Source organism: Colobus angolensis, unplaced genomic scaffold, assembly GCF_000951035.1.
Source record: "Colobus angolensis palliatus isolate OR3802 unplaced genomic scaffold, Cang.pa_1.0 Scaffold346, whole genome shotgun sequence".
Taxonomy (NCBI): Eukaryota; Metazoa; Chordata; class Mammalia; order Primates; family Cercopithecidae; genus Colobus; species Colobus angolensis.
In genome coordinates this window covers 1856729-1871367 of record NW_012116777.1, presented here as the reverse complement: position 1 = coordinate 1871367, position 14639 = coordinate 1856729, and positions in this window count along the sequence as shown.

The window sequence follows — 14639 nt, the reverse complement described above, 5'->3', positions numbered from 1 at the left end:
GCATTTAAGCACTCCAAATATCCCTTCTCAGATACCACAAAACAGTGTTTTCACACTGCTCAACCAAAAGAAAGTTTTAATTATATGAGATGAATGCACACATCACAAAGCAGTTTATCAGAGAACTTCTTTCTAGTTTTCATCTGAAGATATTTCCTTGTTATTCATAGACCTCAAGGCGCCTCCATATGTCCCTTAGTGGATCTGTCAAAGACAGAGTCAACAAACTGCGAAATTTAAGAAAAGGTTTAATTGTGTGAGTTGAATGCACCTATCACAAAGCAACTTCTTCTAAAGCTTCTTTCTAGTTTTTATCTGAGGATATTTCCTTTTTCACCATAGGCATCAATGCGTTGCCAAATATCCCTTGGGATATTTCAGACAAACATTGATTTCAGACTACTCAATTAAAATAAAGGATTAACTCTATTTAATGAATGGACACATCACAAAGCAGTTTCTTAGAAAACTTCTTTCTAGTTCTCATCGGATGATATTTCCTTTTTTGCCATACTTCTGAAGGTGCTCCCAAATATCCCTTTGCAGATTCCACAAAAACAGTGTTACCAAACTGTGTAATGAAATGTAAGTTTTAACTCTGTGAGAGGATTTCATGCAACACAAAGCAGGTTCTCCAAAGGCTTCTTTCCATTTTTTATTTGAGGATATTTCCATTTTCACCATAGGTTTCAATGCTTTCCCAAATATCCCTACTCGGGTATCAAAATAAGAGTGATTTCACACTGCTCAATCCAAAGAAAGGTTTAACTGTATCAGACGAATATACACATCACAAAACAGTTTCTTGGAAAGTTTCTTTATAGTTTTTACTGAGTATATGTCCTTTTTCACCATAGGCCTCAATGCGCTCCAGAATATCCCCTTGCAGACTCCACATAAACAGTGGTACCAAACTTCTCAATGAAAAGTAAGGCTTACCTCTGTGAAAGGACTTCACACAACTCAAAGCAGTTTCTTGAAAAGCTTCTTTCTAGTTTTCATCTGAAGATGTTTCCTTGTTCACCCTAGGCCTCAACGCGCCCCTTATTGTCCTTTCACGAATTTGTCAAAGACAGAGATTCCAAACTCTGGAATGGATAGAAATGGTTAACTCTGTGAGTGGAATGCACACATCACTAAGCAGTTTCTTAGAAAGATTCTGTCCAGTTTTTATCTGAAGATATTTCCTTTTCCACCATAGGCCAAAATGCACGTCTGAATATCCCCTTGCACATTGCACAAAAACAGCGTTACCAAACTGCGAAATGAAAAGTAAGGTTTAAATCTGTGAGACTACTTCACACACTACAAAGCAGTTTCTCCAAAAGCTTCTTTCTAGTTTTTATTAGAGGATATTTCCGTTTTCACCATAGGCTTCAATGCTCTCCCCAAAATCACTTCCCAGATTCCACAAAACAGTGATTTCAAACAGCTCAATCAAAAGAAAGGTTTAACTTTATGAGATGAATGTGCACATCAGAAGGCAGTATCCTGGAATGCTTCTTTCTATTTTTCCTCTGAAGATATTTCCTTGTTCACCATAGGCCCCAATGCGATCCCAAATGTCCCTTCATGGATTCATCAAGACAGAGTCTATAAACTGTGCAATGTAAAGAAAGGATTACCTCTGTGAGTTGAATGCAACTATCACAAAGTGGTTTCTCAGAAAGCTTCTTTCTAGTTTTCATCTAAGGATATTTCCTTTTTCACTATAGGCTTCAACGCGTTCCCAAATATCCCATCTCAGATGACACAAAAGCAATGATTTCAGAACTCCTCATTGAAAAGAAAGGTTTAACTCCATGGGATGAATGAGCACATCACAAAGGAGTTTCTAGGAAAGCTTCTTCCTAGTTTTCATCTGTAAATATTTCCTTCTTCATCATAGTCCTCAATGAACCCCTGAATATCTCTTCGTGGATATATCAAAGACAGAGTTTCCAAACTATGCAATGTGAAGAAATGTTTAACTCTGTGAGCTAAATGCACATATCAGGCATCAGTTTCTCGAAAAACTTCTTTCCTGTTTTTATCTAAGGATATTTCCTTTTTCGCCATAGATTTCAATGCGCTCAGAAATATCCATTCTTGGGTTTTACACAAACAGTGTTTCCAAGCTGCTCAATGATTAGAGAGTTATAACTCAGTGAGTGGAATGCACACATCACAAAGCAGTTTGTCAGAAAGCTCCTGTCCAGTTTTTATTTGAAGATCTTTCTTTTCTCATCATAGGCCTCAAGGCATTCCTGAATATCCCTTTGCAGATTCCACAAAGACAGTGTTACCAAACTGCTCAATGAAATATAAGGGTTTTCTCTGTAAGAGGATTTCACACAACACAAAGCAGTTTCTCAGAAATCTTCTTTCTTGTTATTATTTGAGGATACTTCCATATTCATCATAGGCTTCAAGCTCTTATGAATATCCGCTCTCAGATTTCACAAAAGCAGTGATTTCAAAGTGTTCTATGCAAAGAAATATTTACCTCTATGACATCAATGCACACCTCACAAGGCAGTTTCTTAGAAAGCATATTTCTAGTTTCCCTCTGAAGATATTACCTTGTTCACAATAGGCCTCAATGCTCCCCCATGTGTCCCTTCATGGATTCCTCAAAAAAGAAGTTACAAATTGCACAATATAAAGAAATGTTTAACACCATGGGATGAATGCACATATCATAAAGCATTTTCATGGAAAGCATCCTTCTAATTATTTTCAGAGGATTTTTTTTTCACCCTAGGTTTCAAAGTGATCTGAAATATATCTCGGTAGATTTTACACAAACAGGGTTTCCACACTGCTCAACGAAAAGAGAAATATAACTCTTTAAGGGAACGGACACATCACAAAAGAGTTTCTCAGAAAACTTCCCTCCAGTTTTTTATGAAGGTGTTCCCTTTTTCACCATAGGCCCCAATGCACTCCCGAATATCCCTTTGCAGATTCCAAGAAAACAGTGTTAGCAAACTGTGCGATCAAAAGTAAGGTTTATCTCTGTTAGAGAAGTTCATGCAACTCAAAGCAGTTTATCTGAATGTTTATTTCTAGTTTTCATTTGAGAATATTTCCTTTTTCACCAAAGGCTTCCATCCTCTCCAAAATATCCCTCCTCAGATTCCACAAAAAGAGTGATTTCAAACTGCTCAATGAAAAGAAAGGTTTAAATCTGTGAGATGAATTCACACATCACAAAGCAGTTTCTCAGAAAGCTTCTTTCTAGTTTTCATCAGAGGATATTTCCTTCCTCACTACAGGCTCCAATGTGCCCCCGAATGTCGTTTCTACGATTCCTCAAAGACAGAGTTTCTAAACTGTGCGATACAAAGAGAAGTTTAACTCTGTGAGATGAATGCATATATCACAAAGCAATTTCTCGGAAAGCTTTTGTGTTATTTTTATCTGAGGACATTTGCTTTTTCACCATAGGCGTCAATGCGCTCTGAAATATGCCTTGGTAAATTTTACACAAACAATGCTTCCATATTGCAAAATGAAAAGAGAGGTGTAACTCTGTGATTGGAATGCACACGTAACAAAGGATTTTTCAGAATTCTAGTCTCCAGTTTTTATCTGAAGACATTTCCTTTTTCACCATGGGCCTCAATGTCCTCCCGAATATCCCTTTGCAGATTCCAGAAAAACAGTGTTACCAAACAGATCAATGAAAAGTAAGGTTTAACTGTGTAAGAGCATTGCAAAAACACAAATCAGTCTCTCAGAAAGCTTCTTTTCAGTTTTTATTCAAGGATATTCACTTTTTCATTACAGGCTTCAATGTTCTCCCAAATATAACTTCTCAAATTCCACAAAAACAGTAAATTCAAACTTCTCAATCGAATTAAAGGTTTAATTCTATGAGGTGAATGTACACATCACAAAGTCGTTTCTCAGAAAGCTTCTTTATAGGTTTCCTCTGAAGATACTCCCTTGTTCACCACAGGTCTCAATGCGACCCCACGTGTCTCTTCCTGGATTCATCAAAGACAGAGGTTACAAACTGTGTAATTTAAAGAATGTTTTGACTCTGTGAGATGAATGCACCTATCATGAAGCAGTTTCTCAGAAAGATTCTTTCTAGTTTTAATCTGAGGGTGTTTCCTTTTTCACTATAGACTTCAAGGCATTCCCAAATATCCCTTCTCAGATGACACAAAAACATTGATTTCAGACTGCTCAATGAAAAGAAAGTTTAACATTATGGGATGAATGAACACATCACACAGCAGTTTCTCAGAAAGCTTCTTTCTAGTTTTCATCTGAAGATATTTCCTGGTTCAACATAGGCCTCAATGTTCCCCCAAAAATCTCTTCATGGTTAGGTCAAAGACAGACTTTTCAAACTGTGCACTGTGAAGAAACATTTAACACTGTGAGATGAATGCACATATCACAAAGCAGTATCTTGGAGAGCTTCTTTTTAGTATTTATCTGAGGATGTTTCCTTTTCAGCATAGGCTTCAATGTGTTTATAAATATCCTTCTCAGATGACACAAAAACATCGATTTCAAACTGATCAATGGAAATAAAGGTTTAACTCTATGATATGAATGTACACATGACAAAGCAATTTTTAGAAAGCTTATTTCTAGTTTTTTCTCTGAAGATATTTCCTTATTCACCATTGGCCTCAATGTGACCCCACATGTCCCTTAGTGGGTTAGTCAAATACAGTGTTTCCAAACTACACAATGTAAAGAACCGTTTAACTCTGTGACATGAATGCACTTATCACAAAGCAGTTTCTCTGAAAGCTTCTTTCTAGTTTTTACCTGAAGATATTTCCATTTTAACGATAGGCTTCAATGCAATACAAAATATCCCTTCCTAGCTTTTATGCAAACAATGTTTCCATACTGCTCAGGGAAAAGACAAGTATAACTCTGTGTGTGGAATTCACACATCATACAGCAGTTTCTCAGAAAGCTTCCCTCCAGTTTTTATCTGAAGATATTTCCTTTTTCACCATAGGCTCAAAGCACTCCCGAATATCCCTTTATAGATTCCACAAGAAACAGGTTTACTAAACTGCTCAATGAAAAGAAAGGTTTAATTCTGTGAGATGATTTCACACATCACAAAGCAGTTTCTTCAAAGACTTCTTTCCAGTTTTTTTTGAGGATATTTCCTTTTTCACCATAGGCTTAAATGTGCTCCCAATATCCCTTCTCAGATATCACAAAAACAGTAATTTCAAGCCACTCAAACGAAAGAAAGTTTTAACTATATGAGATGAATACACACATCTCAAAGCAATACCTCAGAAAGATTCCTCCTAGTTTTCATCTGAAGGGATTTCCTTTTTCACCATAGGCCTCAATGCCCCCTTAAGTGTCCCTTTGCAGATATATCAAAGACAGAGTTTCCAAACTATGCAATGTGAAGAAAGGTTTAATTTTGTGAGATGAATGCACATATTACAAAACAGTTTCTTTCTACTTTTTATCTGAGGATATTTCCTTTTCCACCATTGGCCTCGAGGCAATCCTGAATATCCTTTTGCAGATTCCACAAAAATAGTTTTAGCAAACTGGACCATGAAAAGCAAGGTTTGTCTCTGTGAGAGGATTTCACACAACACAGAGCACTTTCTCGGAAAGCTTCTTTCTAGCAGTTTTTTTTTGAGGATATTTCCTTTCTCATCATAAGCTTAAATGCTCTCCAAAATATACCTTCTCAGATTGCAAAAAAAAAAAGAGTGGTCTCACACTGCTCAATCCGAAGAAAAGATTAACTTTATGGGATGAATGCACACATTACAGAGCAGTTTCTCAGAAAGCTTCTTTCTAGTTTTCATCTGAAGATATTTCCTTGTTCACTGTAGGCTTCAATGCATCCCCCAATGTCCTTTATCAGATTCATCAAAGACAGAGTTTACAAATGTGTAATGTAAAGAAAACTTTAACTCTGTGGAATGAATGCACATATCACAAAGCAGTCTCTCGGAATGCCTCTTTTCAGTTTGCATCTGAGGATATTTCCTTTTTTACCATAGGATTCAATGAGCTTTGAACTATCCCTTGGTAGATTTTACACAAACAGTGTTTTACTCTGCTCAATGAAGACAGAGTTATATCTCTGTGAGTGGAATGCTCACATCATAAAGCAGCTCCTCAGAAGGTTTCTCTCCACTTTTTATCTGAAGACATTTCCTTTTTCCCCATAGGCCTCAATGCACTCCCGAATATCCCTTTGCAGTTTCCACAAGAACAATGTTACCAATATGCTCAATGAAAAGTCAGGTTTAACTCTGTGGGTGCATTTCAAACAACACAAAGCAGTTTCTCAGAAAACTACTTTCCATTTTTCATTTGAGGATATTCCCTTTCTCATTATAGGCTTGAATGCTCTCCAAAATATACCCTTCAGATTCCACAAAAACAGTGATCTCAAGTTGCTCTATCAAAAGAAAGGTTTAACTCTATGAGATGAATGCACACATCACAATGTAGTTCCTCAGAAAGTTTCTTTCCAGTTTTTTTCTGAAGATATTTCCTTGTTCACCATAGGCCACCCATGTCCCTTCGCTGATTTGAAAAAGACAGTCTAAAAACTGAGTAATGTAAAGAAAAGTGTAACTGTGTGAGATGAATGCACGTACGACAAAGGAGTTTCTCGGAAAGCTTCTAATTTTTATCTGAGGATATTTTCTTTTTCACCATACTCTTCAATGCACTACAAAATATCCCTTGGAGGTTATTACAAAAACATTGTTTACACAATGCTCATTGAAAAGAGTGGTATAATTCTGAGTGGAAAGCAAACATCACAAAGCAATTTCTCATTAAGATTCTCTCCCGTTTTTATCTGTAGATATTTCCTTTTTCACCCTAGAACTCAATGTGCTCTTGAATATTCCTTTGCAGATTATACAACAATAGTGTTATTAAACTGCTGAAAGGAAACAAAGGTTTAAATCTGCAAGATGAATTCACACAACACAAAGCTATTTCTCAGAAAGTTTCTTTCTAGTTTTTATCTGAAAAATATTTCCTTTTTCACTACAGGCTTCAAAGCTCTCACAAATACATCTTCTCAGATTCCACAAAAACGGTGACTTCAAACTGCTTAATCGAGAGAAAAGTTAACCTCTATGAGATGAATGTTCACATCACAAAGCAGTTTTTCAGAAAGCTTCTTTATAGATTTCCTCTGGAGATAATTCCTGTTCATCATAGGCCTCAATGCGACCCCAGGTTTCCCTTCCTGGATTCATCAAACACAGAGTCTACAAACTGTGCAATGTAAAGTAAAGTTTAACTCTGTGAGATGAATCCACATATCACAAAGCAGTTTCTCAGCAAGCTTCTTTCCAGTTTTTGAGTGGAATTTACACATCATACAGTAGTTTCTCAGAAAGCTTCTCTCTGGTTTTTATCTGAAGATATTTCCTTTTTTATCATAGTCTGAATGCACACCTGATTGTAGCTTTGGAGATTCCACAAAAAATTGTTACCAAACTACTCAATGAAAAGAAATATTTATCTCTGTGGGATTATTTCACACATCACAAAGCAGTTTCTCGGAAAGCTTCTTTCTACTTTTTATCCCAGGATATGTCATTTTTCACCATAGGCTTATATGCGCTACCAATATCCCTTCTCAGATTCCACAAAAACAATTACTTGAAAAACCACTCAATCAAAAGAAAGTTTTAATTCTATGAGATGAATGCACAGAGGACAAAGCAGTTTCTCAGAAAGTTTCCTCTTAGTTTTCATAAGGAGATATTCCCTTGCTCATCATGGGCCTCAATGCACTCCTGAATGTTCCTTCACGGATAAATCAAAGACAGACTTTCCAAACTGCACAATATAAAGTAAGATTTACCTCTGTGAGATGAATGCATGTATAACAAAGTAGTTTCCCAGAAAGCTTCTTTCTAGTTTTTGTCTGATAATATTTCTTTAACTCCATAGGCGTCAATGTATGCCTAAAAATCCCTCCTTAGGTTTTACACAAACAGTGTTTCCACACTGTTCAAGGAAAAGCGAGGTATAATTCTGTGAGTGGAATTCACAAATTATACAGCCATTTCTCAGAAAGCCTCACTCCAGTTTTTGTCTGAAGATATTTCATTTTTCACCGTAGGCTCCATGTTCTCCCAAATATCTATGTGCAGATTCCACAAAAATACTGTTACTGAACTGCTGAATGAAAACAAAGCTTAAGCTCTCTGAGATCATTTCACACATCACAAAGCAGATTCTCAGAATGCTTCCTTCTAGTTTTTATCTGAGGATATTTCGTTTTTCCCAGAGGCTTCTATGTGCTCCAAAATATCCCTTGGTAGATTTTACAAAAGCAGTTTTTCCACACTGCTCAATGAAAAGAGAAGTATACCTCTGTGAAAGGATTTCAAACATCATACAGAAGTTGCTCAGAAAGCTTCTCACCAGTTTTTTATCTGGATAGATTCTTATTCACCATAGGTCCAATGTACTCCCTAATATCACTTTGCAGCTTCCACAAAAACAGTATTACTAAATTTCCAAATGAAAAGAAAGGTTTTACTTTGTGATATGATTTCACACATCACAAAGTAGTTTCTGAGAAAGTTTCTCTCCAGTTATCATCTGAAGATGTTTCCTTTTTCACTATAGGTCTCAATGCACCCCTGAATATCCCTTTGCCTCTTACACAAAAACAGTGTTACCAAACTGCACAATGAAAAGTGTGGTTTATCTCTGTGAGAGGAGTTCACACAACACAAAGCACCTTCTCAGAAAGCTTCTTTGTAGTTTTTATTTGAGAATATTCCCTTTTTCATCATAGGCATCAATATTCCTTCTGAAATTTCACAAAAATCAGTTTCTTACCAAGCTTCTTTATGGTTTTCCTCAGAAGATATTTTCTTGTTCACCATAGGCCTCAAAGCAACTCCAAATGTCCCTTCGTGGATTCGTCAAAGACAGAGTCTACGAACTGTGCTATGTAAAGAATGGTTTCACTCTGTGAGATGAATGAACCTATCAAAAAGCAGTTTCTCGGAAAACTTCTCTCTGTTTTTTACTGAGGATGTTTCCTTTTTCACTGTAGGCTTCAATGCGTTCTCAAATATCCCTTCTCAGATGACATAAAAACATTGATCTCAGACTGCTCAATAAAGAAAGGTTTAACTCCATGGGATGAATGAACACATCATAATCAGTTTCTCAGAAAGCTTCTTCCTGGTTATCATCTGAAGATATTTCCTGGTTCACCATAGGCCTCAATGTATCTCCAAATGTCCCTTTGCAGATACATCAAAGACAGAGTTTCCAAACTGCACGATGTAAGGAAAGGTTTAACTCTGTGAGATGGATGTATATCACAAAGCAATTTCTCTGAAAGCTGCTTTCTAGTTTTTATCTGAAGATATTTACTTTTTCACCATAGGCCTCAATGCACTCTCAAATATCCCTTTGCATGCTCCACAGAAACAATGTTACCAAATGAGCAACAAAAAGTAAAGATTAACTCTGTGAGCGGATTTCACACAACACAGAACAGTTTCTCAGAAAGTGTGCTTTTAGTTTTTATTTGAGGATGTTTCCTTTTTCCCCTTAGACTTCAATGCTCTCCGTAATATCCCTTCTTAGATTCCACAAAAACAGTGATTTATTACTGCTCAATCCAAAGTAATGTTGAACTCTCGGAGATGAATGCACCCCTCACAAAGCCTTTTCTCAGAAAGTTTCTTTCTACTATTCATCTGAAGAGATTTCCTTGCTCACCAGAGGCCTCCATGCGCCCCTGAGGGTCCTTTCACGGATTTTCAAAGACAGAGTTTCCAAACTGTGCAATGTACAGAAAGGTTTAACTCTGAGATGAATGCACACATCACAAAGCAGTTTCTCAGAAAAGTTCTTTCAAGTTTGTATCTGACGATAATTCCTTTTTCACCATATGCCTCAATGCACTCCAAAATATCCCTTGGTAGATTTTACACAAACAGTGTTTCCACACTGCTCAATGAAAAGAGAGGTATAACTCTGTGAGTGGAATGCAAACATCACAAAGCAGTTTCTAAGAAAGCTTCTCTCCAGTATTTATTTGAAGACAATTCCTTTTGCACCATAGGCCTCAATGTGCTGCTGAATATCTCTTTGCAGATTCCACAAAAACAGTGTTACAAACTCATCCATGTAAAATCAAGTTTAACTCTGTGAGAGCATTTCAAACAATCCAAAGCAGTTTCTCGGAAGGCTTCTTTCAAGTTTTCATTTGAGGACATTTAATTTTTCATTATAGGCTTCAATACTCTCCCATATATCCCTTCTCAGATTCCACAAGAACTGTGATTTCAAACTACTCTATCAAAATAAACTTTTACCCCTAGGAGATGAATTAACACATCATCAAGAAGTTTCTCAGAAATCTTATCTCCAGTTTTCATGTGAAGATATTTCCTTGCTCACCATAGGCCTCAATAATCCCCCAAGGGTCCTTTCACGGATTCCTCAAAGACAGAGTTTCAAAACTGTGCAATGTACACACAGGTTTAACTCTGAGATGAATGAACACATTACAAAGCAGTTTCTGATAAATTTTCTTTCAAGTTTTTATCTGAGGATATTCCCTTTTTCATCATAGGCTTCAATGGGCTCCAGCATATCCCTTGGTAGATGTTACACAGTGTTTCCACACTTCTCAATGAAAAGAGAGGTATAACTCTGTAAGTGAAATGTACACATCACAAAGCAATTCCTAAAAAGCTTCTCTCCAGTATTTATCTGAAGACATTTCCTTTTGCACCATAGACCTCAATGTGCTGCTGAATATCCCTTTGCAGATTCCACAAAAACAGGGTTACCAAACTCATCAAAGTAAAGTCAGGTTTAAATCTGTGAGAGCATTTCAAACAATCCAAAGCAGTTTCTTGGAAGGCTTCTTTCAAGTTCTTATTTGAGGACATTTAAATTTTCATTATAGGCTTCAATACTTTCCCATATATCCCTTCTCAGATTCCACAAGTACTGTGATTTCAAACTGCTCTATCAAAATAGACTTTTAGCTCTAGGAGATTAATTAACACATCCAACGTAGTTTCTCAGAAAGCTTCCTTCTAGTTTTCATGTGAAGATACTTCCTTTCTTACCATAGGCCTCAATGCACCCCTAAATGTCCTTTGGCAGGTGACTCAAAGACAGACTTTCCAAACTGTGCAATGTAAAGAAAGGTTTAACTCTGTGTGATGAGTGTACATATCACAAAGCAGTTTCTCGGAAAGCTTTTTTCTAGTTTTTATGGGATGATATTTCCTTTTTCACTATACTCTTCAAAGCACTCTGAAATATCACTTCTTTCACTTCTTAGGTTTTACGCAAGCAGTGTTTCAACGCTGTTCAATGAAAAAAGAGGAATAACTCTGTGAATGGATTGCACACATCACAAAGCATTTTCTCAGAAAGCTTCTCTCCAGTTTTCATCTGAAGATGTTTCCTTTTTCACCATACTTCTCAAAGTGTTCTCGAATATCCCTTTGCAGATTACACACAAATAGTGTTAGCAAACTGCTCAAAGAAAAGTAAGGTTTATCTCTTTGAGAGGAGTTCACACAACACAAAGCATTCTCTCAGAATGCTTCTCTCTAGTTTTTATTTGAGGATATTTCCCTTTTTACCATAGGCTTCAATGCTCTCCTAGATATCGCTTCACAGATTCCACAAAAACAGTGATTTCAAACTCCTCAATTGAAAGAAAGATTTACCTCTATGAGAAGAATTTACCAATCACAAAGCAGTTTTTTAGAAACTTCTTTTTTATTTTCCTCTGAATGTATTTCCTTGTTCACCATAGACCTCAAAGTGACCCCGTGTCCCTTTGCAGATTCATCAGAGACAGAGGCTAGAAACTGTGCAATGTAAAGTTTAACTCTGAGATGAATGCACCTATCACAAAGCAATTTATTGGAAAGCTTCTTTCTAGTCTTTATCTGAGGGTATTTGCTTTTTCACCATAGACTTCAATACTCTCCAAAATATCCCTTCTTAGGTTTTATACAGTGTTTCCACATAGCTTAAGGAAAAGAGAGGTACATGTCTGTGAGTGGAAGGAACACATCATACAGCAGTTTCTGAGAAAGCATCTTCACAATTTTTATCTGAAGATATTTCCTTTCTCACCACAGGCTCAATGTGCTGCTGAATATCCCTTTGCAGATTCCCAATCTCAAGGCAGTTTCTCGAAATGTTTCTTTCTACTTTTTATCTGAGGATATTTCGTTTTTCACCATAGGCTTCAATACATTCCCAATATCCCTTCTCAGGTACCACAAAAACTGTGATTTCAAACTAATCAGTCAAAAGAGAGTTTTAACTCTTCGAACTGAAAACACACATCACAAAGTAGCTTCTCAGAAAGCTTCTTCCTAGTTTTCATCTGAAGTTATTTCTTTGCTCACCATTTTCTTCAATTGACCCTCAAGTGTCCCTTCATGGACCCGTTAAAGACAGAGTTTCCAAACTGTGCAATATAAAGAAAAGGTTAGCCCTGTGAGATGAATGTGTATATCATGAAACAGTCTCTTGGAAAGCTTTTTTCTTCTTTTTATCTGAGGGTATTTCCTGTTTCACCGCAGACCTCAATGCTCTCTGAAATATCTCTTGGTAGATTGTACTCAGCCACTGTTTCCACACTGCTCAATTAAAGGCTTGTACAACTCTGTGAGTGGAAAGCTCACATCACAAAGGAATTTGTCCTAAATCTTCTCTCCAGTTTTTACTGAAGATAATTCCATTTTCACGATAGACATCGATGTGCTCACTAATATCTATTTGCAGATTACACAAAAACAGTGTTATCAAACAGCTCAATGAAAAGAAAGGTTTAACTCTGTGAGAGGATTTCACACAACACATAGCACTCACTATAGGTTTCAATGCTCTCCCAAATATACCTTCTCAGATTCCAGAAAAATGATGATTTCAAACTGCTCAATCATAAGAAACGTTTAACTCAATGAGGTGAATGTACACATCACAACGCAGTTTCTCAGAAAGCTTCTTTATAGTTTTCCTGTGAATGTATTTCCTTGTTCACTGTAGTCCTCAATGTGACCTCAAGTGTCTCTTCACAGATTTGTCACAGACAGAGTCTACAAACTGCACAATATCAAGAAAGGTTTAATTGTGTGAGATGAATGCACCTATCTCAAAGCAGTTTCTCAGAAAGCTTCTTTCAATTTTTTTCTAACAATATTTCATTTTTCATTCTAGTCATCAATGAGTTCCCAAATATCCCTTCTCCAATTACACAAAAACATTGATTTCAGACTGCTTAATGAAAAGAAAGGTTTAGCTCTATGGGATGAATGAACACATCACAAATCAGTTTTTCAGAAAGCTTCCTCCTAGCTTTTATCTGAAGACATTTCCTTTTTCACCATATTGTTCATGGCATTCCCAAATATCCCTTCACAGATTCTACAAAAACAGTGATTTCAAACTACTCAATCCAAAGATTGATTCAACTTTATGGGATGAATACACATATCACAAAGCAGTTTCTTGAAAACTTCTGTCCAGTTTTCGTCTGAGGATATTTCCTTGCTCACCACAGGCCTCAGGCCACCCCCGAAAGTCCCTTCGTGGATCCTTCAAAGACAGAGTTTCCAAACTGTGTAATGTAGGGAAAGCTTTAATTCTGTGAGGTGGATGCACATGTGGAAAGCAGTTTCTTGGAATGCGTCTTTCTAGTTTTTGTCTGAGGATATTTCACTTTTCACCATAGGCTTCAACACACTCCATAATATAACTTGGTAGGTTTTACATGAACAGGGTTTCCACATTACTCTATGAAAAAAGAGTTATAACCTTATGAGTGGAATGCAAACATCACAAGACAGTTTGTCAGAAAGATTCTCTCCAGATTTTAATCTGAGGATATTTCCTTTTTCAACATAGGCTTCAAAGCCCTCTGACATATTCCTTGATAGCTTTTACCATAAAAATATTTCCACACTGCCCTGTGAAAAGAGAAGCATAACTTTGTTAGTGGAATGGAAACATCACAAAGCAGTTTCTCAGAAATCTCTGCTGTTTTTATCTGAAGATATTTACTATTTCACCATCGTCATCAAAGTACAACCTCATATCCCTTCACAGATTCTACAAAAACAGTGTTAGCAAACTGGTCAATGAAAAGGAGGGGTTAACTCTGTGGGACGAATTCACATGACAGAAAGCAGTTTCTCAGAAAACTTCCTTCTAGGTTTCATCTGATGAGAGTTCCTTATTCACCATATTCTTCGTAGCATTCCCAAATATCCCTTCTCAGATTTCACAAACAGTGATTTCAAACTGCTCAGTCCAAACAATGGTTTAACTCTATGAGAAGAAAACACACATCATGAAGCACATTCTCAGAAAGCTTCTCTTCAGTTTTCATCTGAAGATATTTCCTTACTCCCCACAGGCCTCAATGTGCTCCAGTAAGTCTCTTCGCCGATCCGTCAGTGACAGAGTTTCCAACTGTGTAATGTAAATAAAGCTTATTTATGTGAGATGGATGTACATATCGCAAAGCACTTTTTCAGAATGCTTCTTTCCAGTATTTATCTGAGTATATTTCCTTTTTCACCATAGCCTTCAATGCGCTTCGACTACCCCTTGGTAGTTTTTACTCCAGAAGTGTTTCCACACTGCTCTATGAAAAG